This window comes from Heterocephalus glaber, unplaced genomic scaffold (assembly GCF_053883595.1).
Source record: "Heterocephalus glaber isolate CG9 unplaced genomic scaffold, H.glaber_assembly_v1.0 deba00001572, whole genome shotgun sequence".
Taxonomy (NCBI): Eukaryota; Metazoa; Chordata; class Mammalia; order Rodentia; family Bathyergidae; genus Heterocephalus; species Heterocephalus glaber.
Genome location: NW_028258357.1, coordinates 19643603 through 19670365, shown reverse-complemented (window position 1 = coordinate 19670365; position 26763 = coordinate 19643603). Strand labels below are relative to the sequence as shown.

The 26763-nt window shown below is 45.0% G+C and overlaps 1 long non-coding RNA gene across 2 annotated transcripts in view; it reads right to left on the bottom strand.

Moving 5' to 3' along the window:
• Positions 1-26763, bottom strand: part of LOC110349180 (uncharacterized) — a 101502-nt gene that overhangs the window by 48821 nt on the left and 25918 nt on the right. For both annotated transcript variants that reach the window (XR_015443565.1, XR_015443564.1), the window contains exon 3: positions 3-104. This is a non-coding gene — a long non-coding RNA (uncharacterized LOC110349180). The remainder of the gene's footprint in view (positions 1-2; positions 105-26763) is intronic.

Here is a 26763-nt window from a genome sequence, read left to right as displayed (position 1 = left end):
ACCTCTTCAGCTTCTAACGGCTGGCGGCAATCCTTAAGACCTCTTGGCTTCGACAGCATCACTGCAGTCTCTTTCTCCAATGTCACATGGTGTCCTTTGTGTCTCTGTTTTCGTACAAGGGCACCAAACATTGGATGAAGTGGAAGTCATGGTAATCAGTGTGACCTCACTTTCACGAATCACATCTGGAAAGACTCTACTTCCAAAGAAGGGGACATTCATGGGTACCAGGTAAATGTGAATTTGGGGGACACTATCCCACCAGTACTCATAGAGTTGAGGCTATCCAGATACAGAGATGAAATAACATTTCCAACATTACCCAGGTAGCCAGTGGCAGGCCCAGATGCAGCATCGAAGCACTTGCTCTTAACTGCTGCTGTACCATGCTTCTTCTGATATACTTCCGAAGTGAGTTAGTGAAGCAGCCTTCAGTGGCCAGAGGCTTGTGTGCTCAGTTACGTTGCCCTAGCTGAACTCCTTACTATCCCATTCTGAGACCACTGCCCCAGCCTCCAAAATAAGAGCTCACCCCTGTTTTATCCTTTCTCAAGTTCGCTCTTCACATGACCTCCAGATGTGTCTTTTCATAACCAGATTTGATCAACTTATCACAAATTTTAAAAAATTCACAGCACTCAGTGTCCTTCATTCAGTGGACTAAACCTCCATGCGGGCAGGGACTGTGCCCATTTTTGCTCACTACTGTATCCACAGCAATAAACACAGGTCTTAGGATATAGTAGGCCCTCAAATATAACTCTTAAGTGAATGGGAGAATTAACAAAGGGATGGATGGATGGATGGATGGATGGTGGATGGATGCATGGATGGGTGGATGATGGGTGGTGGATTGACAGTGGATGGTGGTTTGAATATCGTTTGTTCCCCCAAAGGTTGTTGTGCTGAAGGCTTGGTCCTCAGTGTGGTAGTGTTGATGAGGTGGAACTTTTAAGAAACAGGAACTTTTAAGAATCAGACCACTCGATTGATGGTTTCAAAGTACGTGGACAGCATTGCTTCTTCCCTTGGAGAGAAAGGGGATGATTAAATCCCAGAAACATCTGCATTGCTGAATTTAAAAATTAATGTGAATTGATTCATTATATTTGAAATCATCATTTATTTTATGTGTAACCAAGAAAACAACATAAATAAATACTTTTAAAAATCAATAGGTGCCCAGGCACACCCACCAGCTGCCAGCGTGGCCCTGTGGAGCCTGCAACAACAGCCCCCTCCCCACCCCCCGACTCTGGCCTCTTGGCTGTGCAGCTACCTGGCTCTACACTGTAGAGGCACTGGGAGACATAAAGGCCATTGTCCTGAGCTGCAGAAGTGAACAACAGAGAGAGGGCCTCTCTCAGGCTCCCTGATGAAAACCGAAGCCCACTGGAAAAGTGAAGAGAATCTCTGCAATAAAGGCACACCAGACCACCATACTTAGTAAGTTAGAGGGATCACCACCTCCCATCAGAACCTGGACTATCTTCAGGGTTAGGGTGGCTGGAACCTGCAGTAGAGCCTTGCAGAGTTCAATCCTGCAGGAGGACAGGGAGCTCAACTTGGGACTTGCAGCCAGAAATCAGTCTGAATTTCATGGGTCTGTGACTGGCTCACTGAGACTCACTGACTTATAACTGCACACAGCTGCCCACGTTGTCTATTGTGACAGCAGAGAAATACCCTGAAGGAGGCCCTTCATTTTTATCTTTTATTTGTTATTTTCAAAATTACCACTGTTTTTTTGCTCTAATTTTTTTTCTCTTTTTCTACCCTTTTAAAATTTTTATTTTTATTTTTTCTTTCTTTTCTCTTTCCTTTCTCTCTCTCTCTCTCCCTCACTCCCTTGCTGTCCCACATTGTTCTTCATCTCCCTTTGTGTTCCTTTTCTGGCCCTAATTTGTATTTCTTCTTTATTTTTGTTTTCTCCTCTTTTGCTTCTCTCACCTGTGTCCTCTGGCCTCACTGCTAACCTTCGCCTATCCTGCTATCTATCCTCCCTCCCTAACTCCTTCTAACTCCCTATCCTGAAGGGTAAAGTTGCTATATAGAACAGTTTATTCACTATAAACATATGCTGGGTTTGTCCTTGATTTTGATTAATTCACACAGTTAAAGGTGATAGATTAATAACTACCACAAATTGTCATTTTCTAAGAGGTACTTGATGCTATTGTGTTGCTGATTATATTACTTGGTCTAAGGTGTTGTGATTGATCTAATCAGTTGTCCTTCCTGGTATAATGAAAATGAGATGACCTCAGAGCCATTAGAGACTCAAAATTTAAAGACCAGCTATATCCAGAAGACACCTCTGAGAAGCAATCATTCCATAAGGGTTCTAAATACATCAACAAAGATACTTACAATAAGCAACTTCAAAGTATCAACCCAGGAACTAAACCAAGGACAGTACCAAAAACAAAAATGAGAAAACATTTAAGTAAGGCACAGACTCAGACTTCCACCCCACAAAAGGCAAATTCTGGGGGAAATGAGTTGGAAAAGTCTGATAATCAACCACCTGGACACCCTGAACTGATAGCACAGAAAGTAACAAAACAGATGAATTAGGCTCTAGAAAAATTCAAAACAGAAATAATCTCCCAGATAACTACAGAGATGGTGAGCAGAGTAAAAGGCATGATTAAAGGCTCTAGAACAGAAACAGACTAAAAAAATAGATGAGCTCAGAAACATGCTGGAAGCCATGATTGCCCAACATAAGAAAGAAATGGAATCTATGAAAAAGATTCAAACAGATATTCAGGAAATTAAAAACTCCATTGAAAGCATGCAGAGCAGATTAAGGGAATGTGAAGATAGAATATCAGATATAGAAGACAGGATCACAGTTAAGGACCATGAAAACAGAGATTTCTTAAAAATAGTACGGAACCATGATAAATCAATCCAGCAGCTGCTAGATGATGCAAAGAAGAATAACATAAGAGGAGTCACGCGGAAGACACCAAATCAGCCCACTGCAGACAGGCAGGTCTGTGCACGCCCTACTGAGGTCCTCAGTCACGCAGAAGACACTGAATGACCCTGCTGTAGACAGGCAGCCACCTGGTTACACACTACAAAGATGCAGAGGACACCAGACCACCAGACCAAGGTACTGAGTCTTGCTGCTCCCGACCCAGAGGCAGGGGCTTCTGAGCCACCATCCTACTGCTCCTGGTCCAGAGGAAGGGGCTTCCTGGTCACCATCCCTCCCGCTGTTCCCAGCCCAGAGGAAAGGGCTTTTGGGCCACCTTCTGTCCCACTGCTCCTGGCCAAGAGGAAGGGGCTTCCAGGCCACCAACCCTCCCACCATTCCCAGCCCAGAGGTAGGGGCTTCTGAGCCACCATCCCACTGCTCCTGGTCCAGAGGAAGGGGCTTCCAGGCCACTATCCCTCCCGCTGCTCCCAGCCCACAGGAAAGGGCTTTTGGGTCACCATCCCTACCACTCCTCCTGGCCCCTGTCCCACCTCTCCCAGCTCAGAGGAGGTAATCCGTGCAGGTGCTAACAGCCTCCCGCCCCAGTCAAAATGGGAAAACACATAAATAAGTCTCAAAACCAGACTTTCAGATCACCTACAGCAAAACCCCAAAGGAAAATGAGATGGAACACTCTGATACTCAACCACCTGGACCCACTGAACTGGCAACAAAATGGAATCTGGAAAAAATGAAATCAGAAATAACTTCTCACATAACAGGAGAAATTGTGCCCCTAGTGCAAGACACGATTAATAAATCTAGAGAGGAGCTCAGGAATATGATGGAATCCCAACATAAGAAACAAATGGAATCCATAAAACAGATGCAAATAGATTTCCAGGAGATGAAAAACTCCATCGAAAGTCTACACAGCAGAATGAGCCAATGTAAGGACAGAATTTCAGATATAGAAGGTAAGATTCCAATTAGTGACCAGGAAAAGAAAAATTGCTTCAAAATTATAAGGGAACATGAGAAATCAATCCAGCCGCTGCTAGATGATGCAAAGAAGAATAACATAAGACTGATTGGGCTCAATGAAGAAACAGGAGAGAGTGGAGATGACATAAAAAATCTCTTCACAGAAATAATGGCAGAAAACTTCCCAAGCAGGGGAAAAGAGCTTGACATACAGATAAGTGAGGCATATAGGACTCCAAATAGCCTTGATCAAAAAAAATCTACACATAGGCATATAATTGTTAAGATTCCAGAAACACAACAGAAGAACAAAGTTCTCCAAGCAGTCAGAGAAAAGAAACAAATCACATACAAAGGAAAGCCCATCAGAATCACAGCTGACTTCTCAACACAAACCATCAAGACAAGAAGAGCTTGGAGTGACATATTCCAAGCCCTAAAAGAAAACAGCCTCCAACCCAGACTGATGTACCCTGCAAAACTATCTTTCAAAATGGATGGAGAAATAAGATACTTTCATGACAAAGAGCACGTTAGGAACTTTGTGAATACCAAACCAGCACTCCAAAGAAGTTTACACAATATCCTAGGAACAGACATTGAGGATCACAACCCAGGAAGCAAAGCAGAATGAACCCATCTGGCATGACAAGAAATTAAATGTAGAGGGGGAGAACCCAACAAAAAGAAAAAGTCATGGCAATGACAAGTCAATACATTTCAGTTATAACCATCAATGTTAATGGTCTCAATTCACCAATCAAAAGAAATAGACTGGCAGAATGGGTCAAGAAGCAAAATTCAACAATATGCTGCATACAAGAAACACACTTAATTCAAAAGGAAACTCATAGACTGAAAGTTAAAGGGTGGAAAACAATACTTCATGTGGCAGGAACCCGAAAAAAGGCAGGAGTAGCTATCCTCTTTGCAGATCAAGTAGATTTCAAACCAACACTGATTAAGAGAGATGAAGAAGGACACTACATCCTTGTAAAGGAAAGAATCCAAGAGGAAGAGATGACAATCATAAATATCTATGCACCAAACACTAGTGCACCCAACTATATAAAACAAATACTAATGGACATGAAAAGTCATATATGCACTAATACAATTGTAGTGGGGGACCTCAACACCCCACTGTCACAAATAGATAGATCAACTAGACTAAAAATAAGTAATGAAATACTAGAACTCAATCGAACTCTTGAACAAATGAACTTAACAGATGTTTACAGAGTCTTCCACCCCACAAAATCAGAATACACATTATTCTCAGCTGCACATGGGTCATTCTCCAAAATAGACCACATACTCACACATAGAACATGGTTAAGTAAGTGCAAAGGAATTGAAGTTATCCCCTGTATATTATCAGACCATAGTGCGATGAAATTGGAGATCCATAGCAAAAGAAACTCAAAAAATTTCATAAACACTTGGAAATTGAACAACACACTTCTGAATAACCAATGGGTCACAGAGGAAATTAAAGAAGAAATCAGACAGTTCCTTCAATTAAATGACAATGACAATACAGCATATCAGAATCTATGGGACACAATGAAAGCAGTCTTACGAGGGAAATTCATACCAGTGAATATGCATGTTAGGAAAACAGAACAAGCCCAATTACACAACCTGATGCTGCACCTCAAGCTTCTAGAAAAAGAAGAGCAGGACAACCCCAAAGCTCATACAAGGGAGGAAATTATAAAGATCAGAGCAGAAATCAATGCAATGGAGACTAAGAAAACGATACAAAAAATCCATGAAGCCAAGACTTGGTTCTTCGAAAGAATCAACAAAATTGACAAACCCTTAGCCAACCTTGTCAGAAAAAGGAAAGAAAAGTCCCAAATCCATGCAATTAGGAAAGAAAAGGGTGAAATGACAACAGACCCATCAGAAATCCAGAGGATCATCAATACCTACTTCCAGAACCTATACGCCAATAAGATGGACAACACAGAAGAAATGGACAGATTCCTAGATACATATGAATTACCAAAGTTGAACGAAGAAGACCTAAAAATTCTGAACAACCCGATATCAACCAATCAAATTGAAAATGTAATTAAAAACTTATCAACTAAGAAAAGCCCAGGCCTGGTGGCTTCACTGTTGAATTCTACAAGACATTTAGAGAGGAACTGCTGCCACTACTGTTTAAACTCTTCAATGAAATTGAAAGGGAAGCAATACTCCCAAATTCATCCCTGGAAGCAAGCATCACCTTGATCCCCAAAGCAGAGAAAGACCCAACTGAAAAAGAGAACTATAGGCCAATCTCACTAATGAACAGAGATGCAAAAATCCTTAATAAGATACTGGCAAACAGAATGCAGAAGATCATTAAGAAGATCATACACCCTGATCAAGTGAAATTCATCCCAGGGATGCAGGGATGGTTCAATATATGAAAATCAATTCATGTAATACACTTTATCAATAGAGCCAAGGACAAAAACCACATGATTATCTCCATAGATGCAGAAAAAGCATTTGACAAAATCCAACATGCATTTATGATAAAAACCCTACAAAAAATTGGAATAGATGGTCTCTACCTCAAGCTGATAGAAGCCATCTATGAAAAACCAACAGCCAATATCATACTAAATGGTCAAAAACTGAAATCCTTCACACTCAAATCAGGAACAAGACAAGGATGTCCACTATCACCACTCTTGTTCAATATAGTTCTGGAAACATTAGCCACAGCAATTAGACAAGAGAAAGAAATAAAAGGAATAAAGATAGGAAATGAAGAAGTCAAATTGTCATTATTTGCAGATGACATGATACTCTATATAGAAGACCCCAAGAACTCCACCAAAAGTCTTCTAGACTTAATAACCAAATTCAGTCAAGTAGCTGGTTACAAGGTCAACACACAAAAATCAATAACTTTCCTCTACACCAATAACAGACTCACTGAGAGAGAAATAGGGCAAATAATTCCTTTCACAATAGCATCCAAAAAACTGAAATACCTAGGAATCAACCTAATGAAAGAAATCAAAGACCTCTTCTCTGAAAACTATGGCACTCTGAAAAGAGATTGAAGATAATATCAGAAAATGGACAGACATCCCCTGCTCCTGGGTAGGAAGGATTAATATAGTGAAAATGGCCATACTTCCAAAACTGCTATATAGATTTAACACAATTCCAATTGAGATCCCAGCAGCATACTTCACAGACCTCAAGAAAACAATCCAAAAATTCATTTGGAGCAAGAAGAGACCCAGAATAGCAAAAGCAATTCTAGGTAACAGAGACATGGCAGGGGGTATCACAATCCCCAACCTGCAACTCTACTACAAAGCTACTGTGATAAAAACAGCATGGTACTGGCAAAGAAACAGACCTGAGGACCAGTGGAGCAGATTAGAAGATGCAGAAACAATGCCAGACACACTCAGCCATCTCATCTTTGACAAAGGAGCCAAACACCCTCACTGGAGGAAAGATAGCCTCTTTAATAAATGGTGCTGGAAAAATGGGCTTCAACTTGCCAAAGATTAAAACTAGACCTGTATCTCTCACCATGCACTAAACTAAAATCAAAATGGATTAAAGATCTAAATATTAAAATAGAAACTCTGAACCAGTTGGAACAGAGGTTAGGTAGAACTCTTGAAGACATCAGTGTAGGAAAAGATTTTATGAACAAAACCTCAGTTGCCCATGAACTAGCACAAACAGTCAACAAATGGGATTTCTTCTTATTAAAAGGCTTCTGCACAGCAAGAGAAGCCACCAGCAGTGTGAAGAGACAACCCACAATGTGGGAAAAAATCTTCACCTGCTCTTCCTCAGACAAAGGTCTACTATCTCGAATCTATAAAGAACTTAAAAAGATCAGACCTCCCAAATTTAAAGACCCAGTCCAAACATGGGCATCTGAAATGAACAGACATTTCTCAGACAAAGAAGTAGAAATAGCAAATAAAGATATGAAAAAATGTTCAACATCACTGGTCATTCGAGAGATGCAGATGAAAACAACACTGAGATTCCACCTCACACCAGAAAGAATGGCTGCTATCATGAAATCAACCAATAACGAATGCTGGAGGGGCTGTGGGGAAAGAGGAACCCTGCTCCACTGCTGGTGGGAGTGTAGACTGGTGCAAGCACTGTGGAGATCCGTATGGAGATACCTCAAAGAACTAGGACTAGAGGTCCAATTTGACCCAGCTATTCCCCTGCTGGGGATCTTCCCAAAAGAATTAAAAGAATCATACCACAGTGATATATGTGCACCCATGTTCATAGCAGCGCATTTTGTAATAACTAAAGCTTGGAAACAGCCCAAATGCCCATCAACTGGAAACCAGATAAAGAAGATGTGGTTTTTTTATAAAATGGAGTACTACTCAGCCATAAAGAACGAAAAACTAGAGACATTTATAGCTAAATGGATGCATATTGAGTCCATACTCTTAAGTGAAATAAATAGGACCCACATGTGTAAATACCGAATTCTCTTGTGTGAGAAACTGAAAGTGTAAATAAGGATTAAAATGATTAAAATGAATAATTTATAATGTGAAATAGGAAGAAAAGGTCCAAAGGGGTAGGGGTGGTGGGAGGGGAAGGGGAAAGGGAAGAAGGGAAAGGAAAAATTATGAGAAAAGAAAAAAATAGAAACAAAGTCTATGTAAATAGGGAAGGGTGGAGGGGGTAAGGGTGCACAGGAAATGGGGAAAAAATAAGAACCAGGACACATCATGTACAGGTACAAGCACCCAATGATAAATGTAAACATACTGCATACCTAAAATGTGCCATTAAAAGAATTTAAGGAAAAAGAAATAAAGAATCACAACATTCAAAGGCTGGGAACATAGCTCAGTGGTACAGCACATGCCTGGCAAGCGTGAGTCCCTGAGTTCAATTCCTGGTACCAAAAACAAAACAAAACAAAACAAAAAATCAGATCATTCAGGGCATGCTCTTGGAAAGGATTAATACTCGTTTCTTAAGAGTGAGTTGCTGCAGACTGAGACCACCCCGCATGCGTGGCCCACTCTGCATGTGGCCATTTCCCTTCTCACTTCCCTGCTTTCTTCAGTGGTTGAGTACATGAGACCACCTGGTCTTGGGCCTTCAGCCTTTCAAACTATGAGCTAACTAAATCCTATTTGTTTATAAAGTTCCCAGACATAGGTATTTTGTTTTAGAAACAGAAAGTGGACTAACGCACACACACAAACACTCGCACAGGTGGCTTCCACTCACAAGGGGGACTTAGAACCTTGTGATGTCACCACCGTTGCTTTATTTACACTCTGCGGCCTCTTGCTTTCTGACCCTGCTCTTGAGAGGTCCTCATCTTCTTTTTATTGCTAGCTTCTAACACAGTGCTTATGGGAGTGTGAACATGGGATAAACGTTGGCAGGCTCAGTAACTGAATGAAGAGTCTCATGTCAGTGTGTGTACATAAACACAATTTTTATTTCTATTTTGACTAAGGCTCGACTGCATATACAGAATTCAATTCTCAGATGATGAGGCAACTTCTTGGCTTTCAAAACTACCCCAGATGTCACATAACTCATAAGAATCTGAAGCCAAAGTCTTGGTCCAAAAACAGACATCCTAGGGGCAAATTATTAAAATGCGATGGAGGCTCCTACTACTCTCTGAATTTCTATTTGTCTATGTGATGGGTAAGAGAGGTGGAAAGATGGAGAGGCTGACAGCATAACCCAGCCTCGAGGGCTGCTTTTCTGTAACTGACACAACCTTACAGCTTCAGAATCGTCACGTCTGAAGTCCATTTCAAAATTAATGAGCCTATTTACTCGCTTCTTATTTAATGTAATTAGGGGGGACAAGATGGCACAGAGGTTAAGTGCGTGGGTTTTTGAAGCAAAGAAACCAAAGCTGCTCGTTGGCAGGCCACTAGGAAGCAGGTACCTACAGATATTTCTTATCCTCCTCTGCCAATTCCTCTTCCTTCCTGACCTCAAACCCTGGCACACCCAGGATTTGGGCCTGGCTTTCCTTCCCTTTCTAACTATTGGGGTTCGATCAAGCCCAGTGATCGAACTGCAGTATGTATGTGAATGACCTCTCCTCCCTTGCCAGTCCCCAGACTTCTCACTGCCACATCTGCCTGGTCTATGCCAGAGAGAAACAGTGCAGAGTGGAGGGGAGCTGAGACCCCCCCCGAGCCAGTGTCTGCGTTCAAGTCCTGACTCTGCCACCTATTTGCGTCAGGACTCTGGAAAGTTTATGGAACCTGTCTCCTTGTCTGAGAAATGGGAACAATGCCCTACAGGATTCTTGCAAAGAATAAGGACCTTGATAGATTTAAAGGATGTATGTCAGTGTCAAGAACACGCAAGCACTCAATACAAGGTGTACCAAAGCCTACAGTGAATGTTTAGATTTTTTTTTTTAAATTGCAGTGAAAGACGAATCTCCCTTAAAATGCTCCCTCTAGCTTCAAGCACATTTATCTCATTGTTCTTGCCACTTTTTGACGCAGCTCTGAAAGTCTTCTTTTGTGAGTGTCTTTAGTTGCCTTGCTGAGGCTGCCTCAATGTCCTGAACTGATTCAAAACATTTCCCCTTCATGGTCATTTTGACTTTGGGGAAGAGCCACAAGTCTCACGGTGCCAGATCCGATGAGTAAGGTGAGTGAGGACACAGTGTCATATTTCTATTTGACAGAAATTGCTGTTGATATAAACTATAAACTGCTTCAGAAAATGACAAGAAAAACAGGCCAAGTGTGTTTGAAGCAAGGAGTATTTCTCATGAGGATGAATGGCAATATATCTTTTATTGTAATACATTTTTAGAATTTAAGCGTTCACTGTACTTTTTGATCACCCTCATACATGGCAATTGTTGGTATTACCACCAGTCATTGTAAGGGCCTCTTTCTTTAGATGCCACAGAAGCATCTCATGGTCCCTAAAATAGGACTGTATATTCTCTTGAAAACTCATCTCTACCCTGGTCTTCTCTTATCCCTAGCAGACTGAGTTATCTTACTTTCTTCGTATATCTTACCACTGCCCAATGCATCCTTACTGGTGCCTGTGTTTAACTGTTTGTTGCCTACCCATCCCCGATGAAGATTTAAGCTTCCTAAGGGCAGTGCCAGGTCTGCCTTGCTCACTGCTGTCAGTCTTCTGGCTCCAACAGTGACGTGTACCCACGGAGCAGCTGCCTCATACACAGCTGTTGAGTGAACCAGAGGATAAGCAGTTGGACTCATAGTTGGTTCCCACGTTCAGCACCTACTTACTAGTCAGGGAACATCAGGACAAGACTCTACCAGCTGTTAATGGGACAGTAGTGTTTCCTTGAAGGGTTAGACGCATGTTAGGTGCACTTCACATCCTTATCACAGTGCCTGGCCCACAGTGAGGTTCATTATAAAATTTAAAATGAAAATAAGCCATCTAGTAGAAATTTAAATGGATTGGGTCCCTCGTGAGTGTAAATCCAGACACCTCGATTATTTTGATGTGATCTTTAACTGACAGGATGGAACCTTACACATGAATTCCAGATTGAATCCCTTTTTAGATGGGATTTGAATTTTGTAACTATTTACAAATATTTATACATCAGGAATGATCTAAAAAGACATACAAAATGTTAATATAGACATGCCCAATACTTCTCTTCCCATCACTTCTTCAGCCCTTGACCCCTACTGTGTGTGTAATGCTGTGGTAGATGTGGAAGAAAACGAGTAGTGTTAGAAGCAATGCTACATAATTCTAGGGAAAAATCATTTGAGCAGGCCTAGTTCTCCTGCCTACAGCCCAGCTAGGACCTTCCAGACACAAATGCATTTTGGCCTCTGGTCACAACTGAGACCTCAGTGATCCCCCCGTGATCCCCCCGGATGCTGCAATCTCCCGGACAAGACCACCCCTGCGGGAGACGCCAGGGAGGAACCAAATCTTCATCTGCATAGTTCCTCATTGTTCTTAGATTTCCACTGCCCCTTGTCTTTTGTTACACCTTGTTTATCCCAATGTGAAGTACTGAACTCTGCATTTCACTTGTTACATCTGTTTCCCCATGGACTGAATAAAAGGTGCTGCAAGCTAGGGGGTTTTTGTCTTTGCCGCCCAGAGCAGCACTGATCAGACCCAAAGCTCAGCTTCTTCTCAGTCTCATTTATCTACCTTTCCTGTAATTCGCCGTGTGCTGCCGTGGCTCACAGGAGACTAGGACTCACTGCAGAGGTTCTGGTAACGTCCCCTTCCCCTGTTCCCTACAGAGTAGAAGCTTTAGTCCCACCTTGCAGGTAGTTCAATGAAAATTTCAGCAGGAAAGATACCTCATTTATGTAGTTTTTCAGTTGACTTATTAATAAATACACGTTGAGCTCCTGGTTCGTACCAGCTACTTGGGCTCCACAAATGCCTGGCTGAGGTTATGCTGCCATAATGAAGGTCACCCCAGGGTTTAAGGACAACTGAACTGCACTTCATCCTGATGGAACAATTTGACATGAGTGTCCAGGCTGCTGGTGCTTCTCCTCTGCTCCGTCCTTTGCAAACCCAGGTTTTTCTTCCTTGCCATCCCGTAAGTCTATTTTTCAGCCTCTGTGTGGTGAACCTCAGGTCACAGTGGGTTCCAGCAGCCAACAACAAAACAGAGAAATAGCAGTGATGTCTGCCACTGTGCCCTGATTCTCTATGCAAAAACAAAGTCATGGCTACATGTAACTGTAAAGCAGGCTGGGAAAGGTGGGCAGCGATCTGCCACTCTCCGGCCATAGTTCTGTCCCTCTGGGAAGAAAGTGGGGTCAGAGAGGTGGCAGGGAACAAAGCCCTTGTCTTTCCAGGCTGTGTGCCACCCTTTCTGGGCTCGCAGTTGAGAGAAGCAAAATAATCAGATCCTTGCAAACTATGATAAATGTCGTGAAGAAAGGTATGGGGACAGAGTGAGGGGACACTTCTAGTCCAGGCCAGAGCATTCAGGCGGCAGGAACTGGCCACAGACAGTCATGGTAGCAGACAGGGAGAGTTAGTGTAGACCTCCAGGACTGTTTCAACTCTTAACTAAATTCACTAGCTGTGAGCCTTCAGATGAGTCATTCCACCTCTTTCTGACTTAGTTTCCTCATTTGTAAACTAATAATTAGATATCTCAATATGCCAATAACTATTGTTGTTAGTATTGTTACATCCTAAGTACCTTTGCTGTGTGGATTCATGGTGAGGGCCACCATACTGGCAGGTACCAAACACAACTAACACTGCTTTGGGATACAGGGAAACGTCTAGCACAGGGTCAGGCGTTTCATGAGTGGTAATCTGGCTGAGTTATCAAGGGGCAGTGATGCTTTTCAGGCAAAGACATGGCCTTTTATCATGGCAAATAACTCAAAAGTTTCTGTTTCTATCTCTCAGTCTGTGAAAAAGCCCAGGTGTGACCAAGTGTGCCCGATACATCAAATGAAGGGAAATGTCAGATTAGTAAATCTTTGAGCTGCTGCCCCCAGAGTGCAAATAATGTTATTTGCACTTACACGTGTGTCTAGGAAGTGTCGGTGCTGGCAGGTGGGAACCCTATCTAAGCTGTCAGGTGGGTGGATATTCCTATGCCTCTGTGTTTTCCAAGTGGATAACTACACCCTGCATTTGGGGTACTTAGCAATGGCCCATTTGGGGTGTCTCCTCACACCTGGGCCTGGATGGATTCCAGGGTGTCGAGTGGTCCTCTGAATCAGGGACTCCCCTTTATTCACCAATCGCCACAGCAACCAATTAACTCTGATTCTCATTTTCTCTTCAGATGGTTCCTTCACATGACAAAGGTGACCCTGACCACAGCTCACAGGAACCTCACAGCTCCACCTCCTCCTCCTCCCTACTGTCTGAGAATGTGTTCTTCTCAAGAGGGGGAGAAGCATCCTTTCCCTCTGTTCTTTTTTCCCAGGATCTTTCTCCTCACACTCTCTAGACCAGAGCCCCCAGAAAATTCTCTCTGTGGTGTGGACCTTGAGAACAGAAGGCAGGAAGGGGAGTTGTTCACTTCCTCTCTTCCTTGCCTTGTACCCACTGGACACCCTCAGGGAATGGAGTCCTGTTGCCTGTTTAATCTGGGAATGGCAAAGGGACCTTGGAAGAAAGACCCATGACCAGACCTTCTCCACCATGGCTCCAGGGCTTCCGTCCCCTCGGGAGATGCACTCTGCAGGCTGCGATTCAGGAGCAGAGGCCTCCCTGCTACAACTGTTTGTTTTCACTTGCTTTCATTTGTTTCAAGTGACAGTGAAAATAGAAATGATTAAAATTCTGGGCTCGCCACATCCAATCAGGTTATCTGGCATCTCTAAAAAAAATCATTCTTCTCTCAAAATATTTCACTTGTATTTCCAAATGGCAACCCCAGAGTTGAGTCATGACACCCTGTTTGGAGAAAGAATCGACCCTCTCATTTGTCACAGAACATTTAAAGTCCTAAAATCCAGGCTGGGTATCAGGTACCAAGTATCAAACCACAGAGCCAGGAGGAAAACAATTGTTTTATGGACCCACATTACATGCAAAGAAATTATAGATGAACCAAAAGGCCCTCTTTGCTTTAGAGAAAGTAAGAATGAAGACATTTCCTTGAGAAAGTGAGAAGTAGCTAGGCATGGTAGAGCACGTATGTAATCCCAGCACTCAGGAGGCTGAGGCAGGAGGATTGCCACATGTTCAAGGCCAGCCTGGACTACATAGTAAGACCCTGTCTCAAAAAAACAATCGAACAAAAAAAAAGCAAATACACAAAAAAGTGAGAACTAGTTCCATCTGTTTAGAGTGTGCATGAAGTCTGTGGGGGTCTGAGTACAACTTCAGAAGGGTGTTTCAAATAAAATATAGGGCACCAGTTAAATGTGAATTTCAGGTAAGCAATGAGTGTTTTTCTAGTATACATCCCAAATAGTGCATGGAACACATCTGTACAAAAAAAGTATTGTTTTTCTAAAACTTAAATTTAACTGGGAATTCTGTATTTTCTTCTCTGTCTTTAACCTGGCGATCCTTCCTGGACAGAAAGGCCCCAGAGGACCGGAAGTGTAGGGAACCTTTCATGGAGCGCTGGAGGAAGGCACGTTTGCTCAATGTCACCAGTGGAGGCTCAGTCTTAAAGGACATGCAAGCCCTGAGCAAGTGCACATGGAGAGGACAAGGCTTTTTTTGGCAGAGGAGGACTGGAGATTGAACCCAGGACCTTTGTACTGAGCTATGTCCTGGCCCTTTTTATTTTTTTAAGGTGTTTTGTTTTTTTTGAGACAGGGTCTTGCTAAGTCATTAAATTGCCCAGATTAGGCTTCAACTTGGGATTCTCCTGCCTCAGCCTCCCAGATTAAAGGCGTGTACCACAGTCCTTGGCTGAGGCCTCTTTATAGAAGGGACCTTGAGACCAGAAAACATAAATTTGGCATGAACACATGAGAGACATAAGAACATAAGGTCCCACAACAGGGTCTATTTTGACAAATAAAGAAAAAGGCAGCTGGCCAGCCCTGAGCAGAGATGACAGTTCCCTAGCCATACCTGGCTAAGGAGTTTTATCAAATTCTTAGCAAGCAGCAACTATACATCGCATATTAACTGATAGCTGCATATTAATGCAGATACACAGGGTGACGCGTGATTGTGTTGTGTTCGTTGTTATGTAACCTACTTGTGATCTCCACTCCAAAGATCCCATTCATCCTTTCTCAATTAAAACTTAAAGAAACACTTAGCTGGACCTGGTGGCAAAGGCCTGTGGTCCCAACATGTGGGAGGCTGAAGCAGGAGGATCACAGAGAGTTTGAGGCCAGCCTGAACTATATAGTGAGACCTTGTCTCAAAAAGCAAAACAACCTTAAAGAACCACATTAGGAGAAGTGTTGTAGATGGCTTTCTGGGTGTATCTGAGTTCTGCCTGAACACTCTAATCAAGATTTGAGTTCCTGGAAAGGTTAACATTTGGGATCCCCGGAGCAGAAGGCTTTATTCTGATTTGCAGGGTGGGATGGGAATAAGAACATCCATGCTGTGCAGGGACCCACTGATGTGTGGGCAGAGAGGGACACGTGGATGGATTGTTACGACACAGGACGGCATGTCAAAGGGCTGAGGGAGGGGCTGGGTGCTACACAGAGACTTCTGTCCAGGTTTGAGGTGTTCCTCAAAGGCTTCCATAGATGGGCAATGCCTGAGCCAAGTCTGAAAGAATAAATAGAAGGGTAACCAAGAAAAAAGGAAGCCGTGTCCCAGACAGGGAGGTCATGATGAGTAAACTCAGAGGCAAATAGTTAACTGCCAACTGCCAACGGCCAGGTGGGAAAAGTTGAGAGACAGGCCACAGAAACAGGCAGGAGGAGGCCACCAGAGTGCAGTATACTGGCCTAAGAGCTCCCATTTTTCTTTTCTTTTTTAATGAATTTTATTGGTACATTTTAGGTGTACAGTATAATGACATTCATCATTGGAAATTTGCACCTTTACATAATCTCTCTTGGTTCTTATTTTTCCCACTTCCCCTACCCTCCCTTCAACCCCTCCATCCCTCCCTACTTACAAAGACTTTGTTTCCATTTTCTCATATTAATTCCATTCCCTTCTTTCCTTTCCCCTATCCCTCCCACTTCCCCTTCCCCTTTGCCCCTTTTCTTCCTATTTCATGTTAGCCATTATCCTTTTGATCCCATTTGACCCAGCTATTCCCCTGCTGGAGATCTTCCCAAAAGAATTAAAAGAATCATAGCACAGTGATATATGTGCACCCATGTTCGCAGCAGCACAGTTTGTAATAGCTAAAACTTGGAAACAGCCCAATTGCCCATCAACTGGAGACTGGATAAAGAAGATGTGGTTTTTTTTATAAAATGGAGTACTACTCAGCCATAAAGAATGAGAAACTAGAGACATTTAGAGCTAAATGGATGCACATTGAGGCCATACTCTTAAGTGAAATAAATAGGACACGTGTAAATACTGAATAGCTTCTCTGGTGTAAGAAACTGAAAGTGTAAGTGAGGATCAAAAGGTATAATAGATAATGTGGACTAGGAAGAAAAGATCCCATTTTCTTTCTTAATCATGAGCAAGCTCCCAATGCTTCTGAAAGCAGAGAGGTAGGGTAGAGTTGGAATTCTAAGGAAGGGTTGTTTGTAAGGACTATAAGGGAAGAGGAGACAGAGTAACTCCAGTATAAAACTATTCATTATACAGTGAGAACCACCAGGATTTGAGCTACAGCAGTGTAAGGAACAGAGAAAGAAAGAAAGAATTCAGTACATAACTACCCGGAAGACCAATAGGAGGTAGCAACTGATTGTATGAGGGCATATGAAGAGACCTGGATGAGAGAAGCTTCCAGCTTGGGTGACTGGGCAGCACCAACTGAAACAGGGAAAACCAGCAAGGGCAGAGGGTGAGTCTGGCCTGGGCCATGCCAAGCTCTGGCTGCCTGTGGAATATTCAGATAGACATCACACAGGAGGCCGGCTGCGTGCAAGACCTTCAAAGGCTGGCATTCTTATTTCTGGAAACCCCATCCCACATGAAAGCAAATATATTAGAATTCACCCACATCCCACATTCAATATAGTATTTGCAGTAAAAAAAAAAAAAAAAGTTGAGAGGATTTTTATAATGTTAATTTTCAAAATGACTCACAATTCATTTATGATTGGTTATGGTTTTTCCAATTATCTGCAAATTGAACTTTCTTAAATAATAAATACACTTTTGTAATGAAACTGACACAGTACTGTGTCATAATTACATAATTCTTACTAAGTTCGCCCTCACTGGGCTGTTTGTGTGTTGTGGAGTTCTTTATCCCTTCATTTGGGTTGGCAGGACCATGAGAATTGCTCTCAATTGGACCCAATTGGACCCAAATTGGTAGGACCACGAGAAGTTCGCACTCTACAGGCAGGAAGCCAGGGGGAATCATGAGCTAAAACCAAGACAGTCTTGTGAGCAGGCAGTTGAACATGTAAGTACGCTCAGGAGAGAGAGTTTTGTAAATTCTGGGTAAAACCACAAAAATGAATTTAACTGCTCAAGAAAACATAAACTGAGAAAGCAACTGGCCTAAGGAAGTTGAGAACTCTGCAAAAGGGTTGGAGAAAAGCGGATTTCCCAGGGGAGATGGAAGGCTGCAAAGAGCAGGAAGAGGAGAGCAGAGAACTAAGGCAGCATGAAGAGAAAAAGGGGTCTCCTGGATGCACCCTGGACCACTCTGCAGTGAAGCTGAAACACTCAAAATTGTCTCCTGAAGTGGTGCCGGCAGCAGAGGTTGCTTGATACAGTGGGGACAGGGTGTGTGCAGAAGGCGGGGTGAGTGGCCTTAGCTGGTGTGGGGAGGACACAGCTCATCTTGAGAAGCAGCTCCAAGGTCAGGAGTGGTGGGACAGACAGGAGAGGAGGCAGCAGAAGTGGGGACTGTCCAGACTCAGGGGACAGGGCTGGAGCAGAGCACTGCTGAACGAGGCCTCTGGTGTTTACGTACGTAGGAAAAGGGCCTTAGAGATCACGTGTGCAGCTCTCTCTCTCTCTCTCTCTCTCTCTCTCTCTCCCTCTCCCTCTCTCAGAAATTTCAAAGAATAGCTACAAATATATACATATATATTATCCATAATAGTGGAAGACACCTCTCCTGATTCCAAGTGAGAGTCTCTCTTGCCAGTAATTATGTAGTCAGAAGAGGAAGAGAGTCTGAAACGTAAAGGAAATTGAATTCCCCTTCCTAACCAGTCACCTATCCGTCATATGTATGTCTATCCAAACCCTGTTTGGCCCTATTTAAAGTGTTCATTCACTCAACGAGCAGTGTGTGTGGGTCCCCTTCCCTCTGCCAAGCCTAGGGCTCTCGGTTCCTATGGTGAGTGACACGCTCTCAGTGAACATTATTTGATACATGAAGCAATTCTCCCCCCTCCCCCACCATGGTTCCTTCCAACTCCGAAGGTCGCTCCAGTTTGCCAGATCTGGAATTTAATGAGCAGCTCTTGCTGACCCTCTCCCAAGCCTTCCCTGCCCACCACAGAGCAGATACAAACCCAGCCTCCCTTGGAGCCTGGGCTGGCGCTGGATTGGAAGTGGGTTTGGATTGGTTGTGTGCGAGCAACAGAAGATGAGAAATGAATATACTAACGTTAGCCTGCATTAGTCAGGAAAATTCTAAGAAACTGTTTCCAAAGAGAGGTGGTAAGAGGATTTTTTCTCCTCTATTAGACTTACATAACTTGTAAAATAACAGGCTGCCATTTTAGAATAGTTGGTGTTGGCAAGCTGTTATTGTGAAAATTACATGAAACTATTCCTTTTAGAAAATATTACTTCAGGTTTTAGGTTAGAACTTAATGCCAAACTCAGATGAGTAGTTGGTCTACACAATTATCGCCTTTTTCTTAGAAGTAAGGGCAAAACCTCAAAACATGCCACAGCAAAATAGCTATTTCTGTCACTGGCTAACAATTGAAGGACATCCACAAACCTTTGGAAATTAATATCCCCAGGAAAATCTATTTGACAAAAGTCACAAGGAAGTTATTAACTAGAGTTCAGTCACTGACAAGAGGTATTATTAATGATCTCATCAAAATTTCAATGCCTTTAATGATCACATTGCAAGCCTTATTCCCGACGAGTCAGAGAATATTCAATTATTCTACAGTAGTTACTTGGATAGAGATCAAGTGAAAACAGATGAAGAGCTCGAGTTCCAGGTAATTCTGTAATTCTTTAGGCTTCACACAATTCGAAGGGTTAGGATCTGAGCCTTTCTGTCTCCCACTGCCCGCCGGTGTGGATTGTTAATAAGGTTGGGTTCCTTTCGATGTTAATTGTTCCCTGTTTCTCTTCCAAATGCTGATGCAAGGGGGATGAAAGTCAGAAAAGTCCTCCGTGCTTTGGCTTTGCAAAAAGCAGCTCAGAAAGCTCATTTTATTTCCAGATTGGAAGAGACACTTTCAAGTGCCCTGGGTCTTGAATTGCCATCCCTGAAAGACTTTCCACAAGGGAAGGAGGCTTGCTCTTCGCACTCCATTCTTCCTCTCTGAGATCCCCACCCGACTTCCAGGCTGGCCCCAGGTCCAAAGCCAGGATTCTCTGCTTTTGTTGATGCCCTTGATAAGAGCTAGAGCTTGGCCACACTCCAGCACTGAGCCGAACATTTCATACCTATAACCTATGTTTTCAGAAATATGTATTTTATAATGTTTCTCTTCTAGATTGCATCTCCGGTTACCTAAAATGATACTCGGGCCCCTGAAGAGCCCCCAAATCAAAAACCATTTCCTGATTTCCTATGATCCATTGCAGCACAATGCAAAACCTCAAAACGTGCCACAGCAGGAGCCCCAGGACAAAGGTCCATGTGAAATGGTCATAGCTTTCAGGGGGCTCCGGAAATAAACATGAGCCACTCAGGGCTCCCCATAGGTGGTGCTGGTCCCATGCCGGGAAGTCCTAGGAGCAGAGACAGCCCCTAGCCCCACGGGGATGGGGGAGTAAGGAATGCTTCCTGAAGAGCCCGAGGCTGATGCTGAAGGCCGTGGAGTTCCAGACTCATGCTCATCACCACGTGCCTTCCAACCGTGCTGCCATCCTGAGCTTGCTTGCTTCTTGGTCTGGTCCCTCCTTTCTGTTCCCTGTAGGACTTCAGACCACCCCTCCATGCAGAGTCCTGGTGGCCCACTTGCTGTGGCCCCTCTCTGCCCGTGTTCTGTGGGGCACTGTGGATGGCCAGGGGACAGCTCGAGTTGGTGGAGACAGGAAGCCCCCACGCTCAGTCTCAGCACACATCAGGCATGGCTGGTGCCCATTCAATAAGCGGTCTGTGGGTAGATCCCATCCTTTCACTAAGCCATGCCTCCTTGCTCACTGGCTCATCCATTCATGAGATGGCGAATTAATGGTTCCCTTTGAACAGCTGGCTGAAGGATTCTTTCCAGAGAAGGGACTGTCCTAGATACGAAAGCGTCTTGAGAAGCCTCTGCAGGACACTCATCAGCTATTACCAAAGACTCAGAGGCAGGCAGTTCATCTAGATAAAAGAATTTAGTTGCTTCTGAGACAAAGAGGAAAGGGAAGAGAAAGTGGGAAGGAGTGTAGATAAGGGAGGTAACTTTTTGTCACCATGCCTACACAGTGCTGTGGAACAGCTACCTACATGTAGCTTCCTCAGCATTAGGGATCACAAGTTGTCGAGTCGTCTAGAAATTACAGAAAGCCCACAGGAGGAGGAGTGTGGGTTATAAGCACACACCTCATCACTTCTCATAAGAGACTTGAGCACCCATGGATGGGGTATCTGCAGGAGGACATCCTAGACCATTGCCCATGGATACCAAGGGATGAATGTGTTTATAAAGAAACCAACACTCGATAGGTTAAGGCACTTGGCCAGAACCAGCTTTCCGTAAGATCTGGGATGTGAACTCATGGCTTCAAGGACTCCCCTCTCTGTCGAGTACCATCCTTTCCGTAGACTGTGAGACCCACTGGGTCTTTCCTGTGTTCTCCCACACTGGTCCAACTAATTGCCCACTGGGCGATAGCGGTGACCTCTACTGAGGCAGCTGGAGGCGAATCGCGCAGAGTGCTCTGGCCACACTTCAGGCCTTTCAGCTCCAGGCTACCTGGCATTGGAAGAGTTTCGAGCCGCTGGCCCCTCTCCAGGGGCCTCCTCATTTCCGTCTCCAGCACGCACCTGCAGAGCCACATTTTCCGCAGCACCCCCGAGGTTCGGAGTCATGGAGGGAGGTGTGGGGAGAGCTTGGGGAAGTTTGGGGAGGGGAGGCCAGGAAGGCCCGGCTGTGGGAGGCACGTGGCTTTCAGAACATGCTGGCAAGAACAGCTGGGCAAAATGAGAGAAAAACTAAAAGGAGAGCAGTGAGAGAGACAGAGGAAGAAGACTACTGGATAAAGTCAAAGAGAGCATAAAGAAGGAAGAGAAGCAGAAAAGAAGAAAAGGGAGAAAGGAAGAAAACATCCAGGTGAATAATGACCACAAGCACACCTTGGGATAGGACAGAGCTTTCCACTGGAGACACACAGGGAAACGCAGATTCACCTCTGTCCCCAGCTTCTTTCCCTGAGGCCGCATCACGGAGCCTGGAAACCCTTTCTGCTCCCTCTGCTCCTCTCCGCTCCTCTCCTATCAGCCCCCAGGGACACGCTCACTCCCCTGCCAGCCCAGGCCAGCTTGAGTCTACTTCACGTCGCTGGCACAAGGGACAAGCTTGAATTTTATAAAAAGGACTTTACCAAGAACCAATCAGAAATAGAAGGGAAATTGCTGAACCTGCCACTCTCTAAGCTTAAGGGAACAAGATGCGGCGTGCCGGCTGCTGGACCTCACCTTCATTCTCCTCGGCTGATGTTTATTGAGAGCCTGTCATGGGCCAAGCCTGGCTCTAGGCTCTGGCTCTCCATCCATCGGGGGACCCAACAGGATGGAGAAGCTCCGGCCCAGACCCACCCCCTCCGGCCTTCGGACCCAGGCACCCCACACCCAGCGCACTGCCTCTGTTCCTTGCACCTGCCTAGAACTTTCCATCTGTGAGTGACTGAAAGCTAACCCAAACCACCCTGAACAAAACTGAGAATTTGTTGCCTCAAATAACTAATGGACTGGCTTCGGGTGTGACTAGATCCGGAATTCCCACGCTTTCCCTCAGGAGTCTTGTCCTTCCCCTCTCTGTGCTGGGTCCGCATCTCAGCTCTGTCCCTCAGGCCCTCAGGGCTGGCTGGCAGTCCTGAGCTTCCTGGGTCCTTGCAGGACCTGCTCCTGAGAGAAAAAGAGAGCGACTTTACCAGTGATCCCAGTGAATGCATAGGCATCTCTGATGGAGCGGGTGGGACCACAGGACCATGCCAAGCAAGGCCGACCGAACTCACTCTCACTCCATCCTAACTGAAGTGCACAGGGCAGTCACAATCTGGAAGCCACAAACAATTCACAGTGGGTATCCTCACTCCTTTCTCTTCTCCGTTCACCGGGACATACAAATTACAAGTTTTAAATGACTTACTTGAAGATCTTAGGAGAAAAGGAATCGTCCTAAACAAGAGTATGTTTAAGGACTTGCCCGATGAAGATCTTATTCCACTTTTACCATAACTCTGTAGGTCACTAACTATAAAGGCTTATGCTAACACACTTAATTTTAATTCACATTAGACACTGCATATCAACACCCAGCACAAGGGACAAGCTTGAAAAGGGACACCTATAAGCCTGGCACTTTGGAAGGTTGAACCAGGAAGGTTGCAAGTTCAAGCCCAGCCCAGGCAACTTAGCAACTTAGCAGGACTTTGTGTCAAAATGGAAAAAAGTAAAAAGGGCTCGGTGTAAAGCCCCTGGATTCGATTCCAGTTCTCTCTCTCTCTCTCTCATTCATGGGAGAGGCTGTAAAATGGAATGACCTCTGTAGGTGTGCCCAGAACTAGCTGGGATGAGGAATATGCTTAGCGTTTGGATGCCAAATTGTTTGCCATGGCCAACACCAAGTAGAAGAGGCTGAGTGAGGTAGCCCAACGGTGGCTGCACCACAGGGCACTTGGTGAGGAAGACCTCACTGACTCACCTCCACTCTCACCTCCTCGGCAGTGTCTTTGGGGTCTCTTTTGACATTTATGTGTCTTCTGCATCCTTGTGTCTCCTACAGAGCTTGGCGTAGTGATGCGTCTCCGGCAGAACTAGATGAACGGCCTTGGTGAACAATGAAGGACAAAAGGGAGGAAGAGAAGAAAAGTGGAGTGGAAGAGAGAGAGGCTGAGAAGCAGCTGGAGAGGAGAGGAGAGCAGAGGAGAAAGGAGGCTGGAGGGAGAAGAGAGAAGGAAAAGATGGAGGAGAGGAAAGTAGAGAATGGAGGAGAGGGGAGGGAGGGGACAAGAAAATCAGTGGGAGAAGTGGGGACAGGAAAGAGAGGAGCTGAAGTGGGGAATCAGCACCTCAGTCCCCTGAAGTCTCGCGTTGCTGTTACTGTGAGGTCAGGAGGGAGACGTGAGCACCACGGTGTGGTTTCCTCGTGTGCAGTGCACACCCCTGGCCCCTCACCAGAGCCTCGTGACAGGCCGTGCAGTGACGGCTGGAAAGCTCTCCTTTGTGCATGATGGTCACTCAGTGTCAGCTTCTACCCTCACCCTTCTGTCATCCCAGTGACACTGCGGGGGGCCCCGGGAGGGGCAGAGTGAGGCCCCCCAGGACCTCCCAGCCCCTCAGAGGCCACGAACAGCTCTCTGAAGAAGTTCAAAATGCACCTTGGAAAAAAAAAATTCTGCAACCAAAGAGCCCAGACCGTTTCTAGAACCCAATCCAAACCAAACCTTCTTGAAGGTCAGAACGTGTTCTGAGGTTTCATTCCACTATTTTTCACTTATGCAGTCCCCAGCCCTGCCAGGGCCGGGCTAGGATTGGAGCCCAACATGGCCAAATACCACAGCCCAAGCCCTTGCTCGGCATGTGTCTCTAGCCCAGGAGCCTCCGGAGCCTGCGGACCCACAACCACCTTTAGGAGCAGCTGAGAGCAGAGTCTGGGGCATAAGGCATGAGGCCACCTGAGCTTCCCCATCTCCCAGCCCTGGGGACACAGAGGACTTACGGCGTCCTGGGCTCCAGTGACCCAAGCACACAGCTGCCAAGAGTGCAATACGTGGACTGGTTTTCCCGACAGAATCTTCCTCTGGCCAGGCCAATGTAGAACGCAGTCCCCGAGCTGAGCACGCACACGTTCTTTAGGAAAACAAATTCCTCCGTGCCTGTGATGCACCAAGAGCTCCGAAACTCATTTCTCACGAGAGCAACAGGATGGAGGGTCAACTGCTTAGGAGAAAACAGAGGGATAGAGGGAGGACCTGGGAGACTGAGGCGGGAAAGAGAGAGGTCAAACAGGGACATCGGGAGGTGCCAGGAAGACTGTGTGCGTCCTGTAGCACTCTGCGCTAGCCAGTGAGCTCCGTGGGCTTTGAAGGAATCTGGGGAATGGCCATTCGGCCCTGGAGGTGAGGGCGGGCAGATGTACTGAGACGGGTTCCCTCAAGATGGGGAAGAGCTGTTGATTAGGCCAACGTTTAAACTGCTGATAGAATGTGTGGGGGGGGAGAGAGAGAGAGAGAGAGAGACAGAGACTGTGACAGAGAGACAAGAGAGAATTTCGTAAAGTAGGCAGAGAGTCTGTAACTTTCCTTGTATTTTAGGCCCCTATAACTTGCTGGTTTAAGAACAAATCTCAATTTGAATCCCACTTCTACCAGCTTGACTTTGGAAAAATCCGTCTCATTCTGCAAAACCTATCTGAGGCTCACTTTTTCCTTTTCCTGAACACAGGGATAGACTAGAACCTAGTGACAAGAATCTGATGTGATTACATATGTAACAAACGGCGTTGGCACAGTAATCGTTCAATCATTAACTATAAGGAGAAAATTCCTGTTATAAATACGATCCCTAAAAGGTCTGAGACTCCAAATGAAGCTCGGAATCAGTGGTCTGGGTGGTCCCAAGCTGAGTTCCGGTTCTGGAAGCCTCTGTGTCTCTACCCCAGGCCCCCTCCAGCTCCGATCCACATGTCCTTTTCCCTGAGAAGAGGGACAGGGTGACAAGCACACACTCCTCCCTCTCTGATCTTCCCATTTGCATTCTTTCCCTCCACATATGGGCCCACTGCCAGCCACGCTCAGCCACTTTAGAGACCTTTATTGCACATCTGGGCTAAGCACCGAGGTCTAAAACATTAGGGAGATCCCTGGAGTGAGATGGACTCGGAACAAGACTATGGTCCGTGGAAGTGATTCTTCAATGTGAATGAGCATCAAGTTGCCTAGAAATCTTGCAAAAACCCAGATTTCTGAGCTCACAAGCTCCTGGGTGAGGCCTAAGGATTTCCCTTTCAAACTGGTGCCCTGGAGTTGGGGGCCTCACATGGAGAAGCAGTGGCCTAAGGACTTGGAGCATCTTCCCCACCACTGTGACTTAACAGAGCAGTGTGGCTGGAGCCACTGTAATGGAACATGGTAGAGGAGGTCAGGTCCTCGAGGGACCCTCTTAGATGCTGGATTGTCACACAGGGTCTTGAGATGCTCGGTAAGGAAGGAGAGAACTGTTAACATCCCAGAGCTCAGCTGGCAGCCCTGAAGGGCAGGATGGCCTGAAGCTTCCCAAGACACATTCCCTCCTCCCCTGCTTCCAGCATCAGAGTTTTTTCACAGTAGGTGTTCGATTAATATTTATTGATGGGATCAGAGGAGGAACCTGCCTACATCCTGGGCCACAAAATGCAAACAACTCCTCAGTAAATATTTAGACTAACAGCTATAGACAAGCTCCAAAGGATCTGACCACAGTCATTATTTATTGGTCATTACTATCATTATGCGTACGGATCTAGCAAAGTGCTTAGCACATGATGAATTCTCCATGGATGCAGTTGACTCTGGCACCCTGTTGACCAAAGGGCTATTCCAACCTCCACTGTCTCGTTCTCTGTTCCCAGCCTTCTTGTCCTCCTTGGACAAATGACTTTCGCTAGCACTTCTTAGAGACATATGAAACTTTTCGATTTGCTACTCACCACATGACTACAAATATACTCATTTCTCTACACATCCTCACCTTCTCCCCTCGTGTTTTATACAGGCAACTTCCTGCAAAAGCAACCCTTATACCTGTGATGTGGCCAACCCTCCCTTGCTCTCCTCAGTCACTTAGATTCATCAGTTCCATCCCTCTTCTTCCGCCATCTGGAACCTTCTCTCCCCCTGACGCATCTCAGAAAATGGACAAGTTCTTTCAAAAACAAGCAAACAAGCCAACAAAATGTCTTGTCTCTTCTGTAAATCTCTATGTAGTTTTT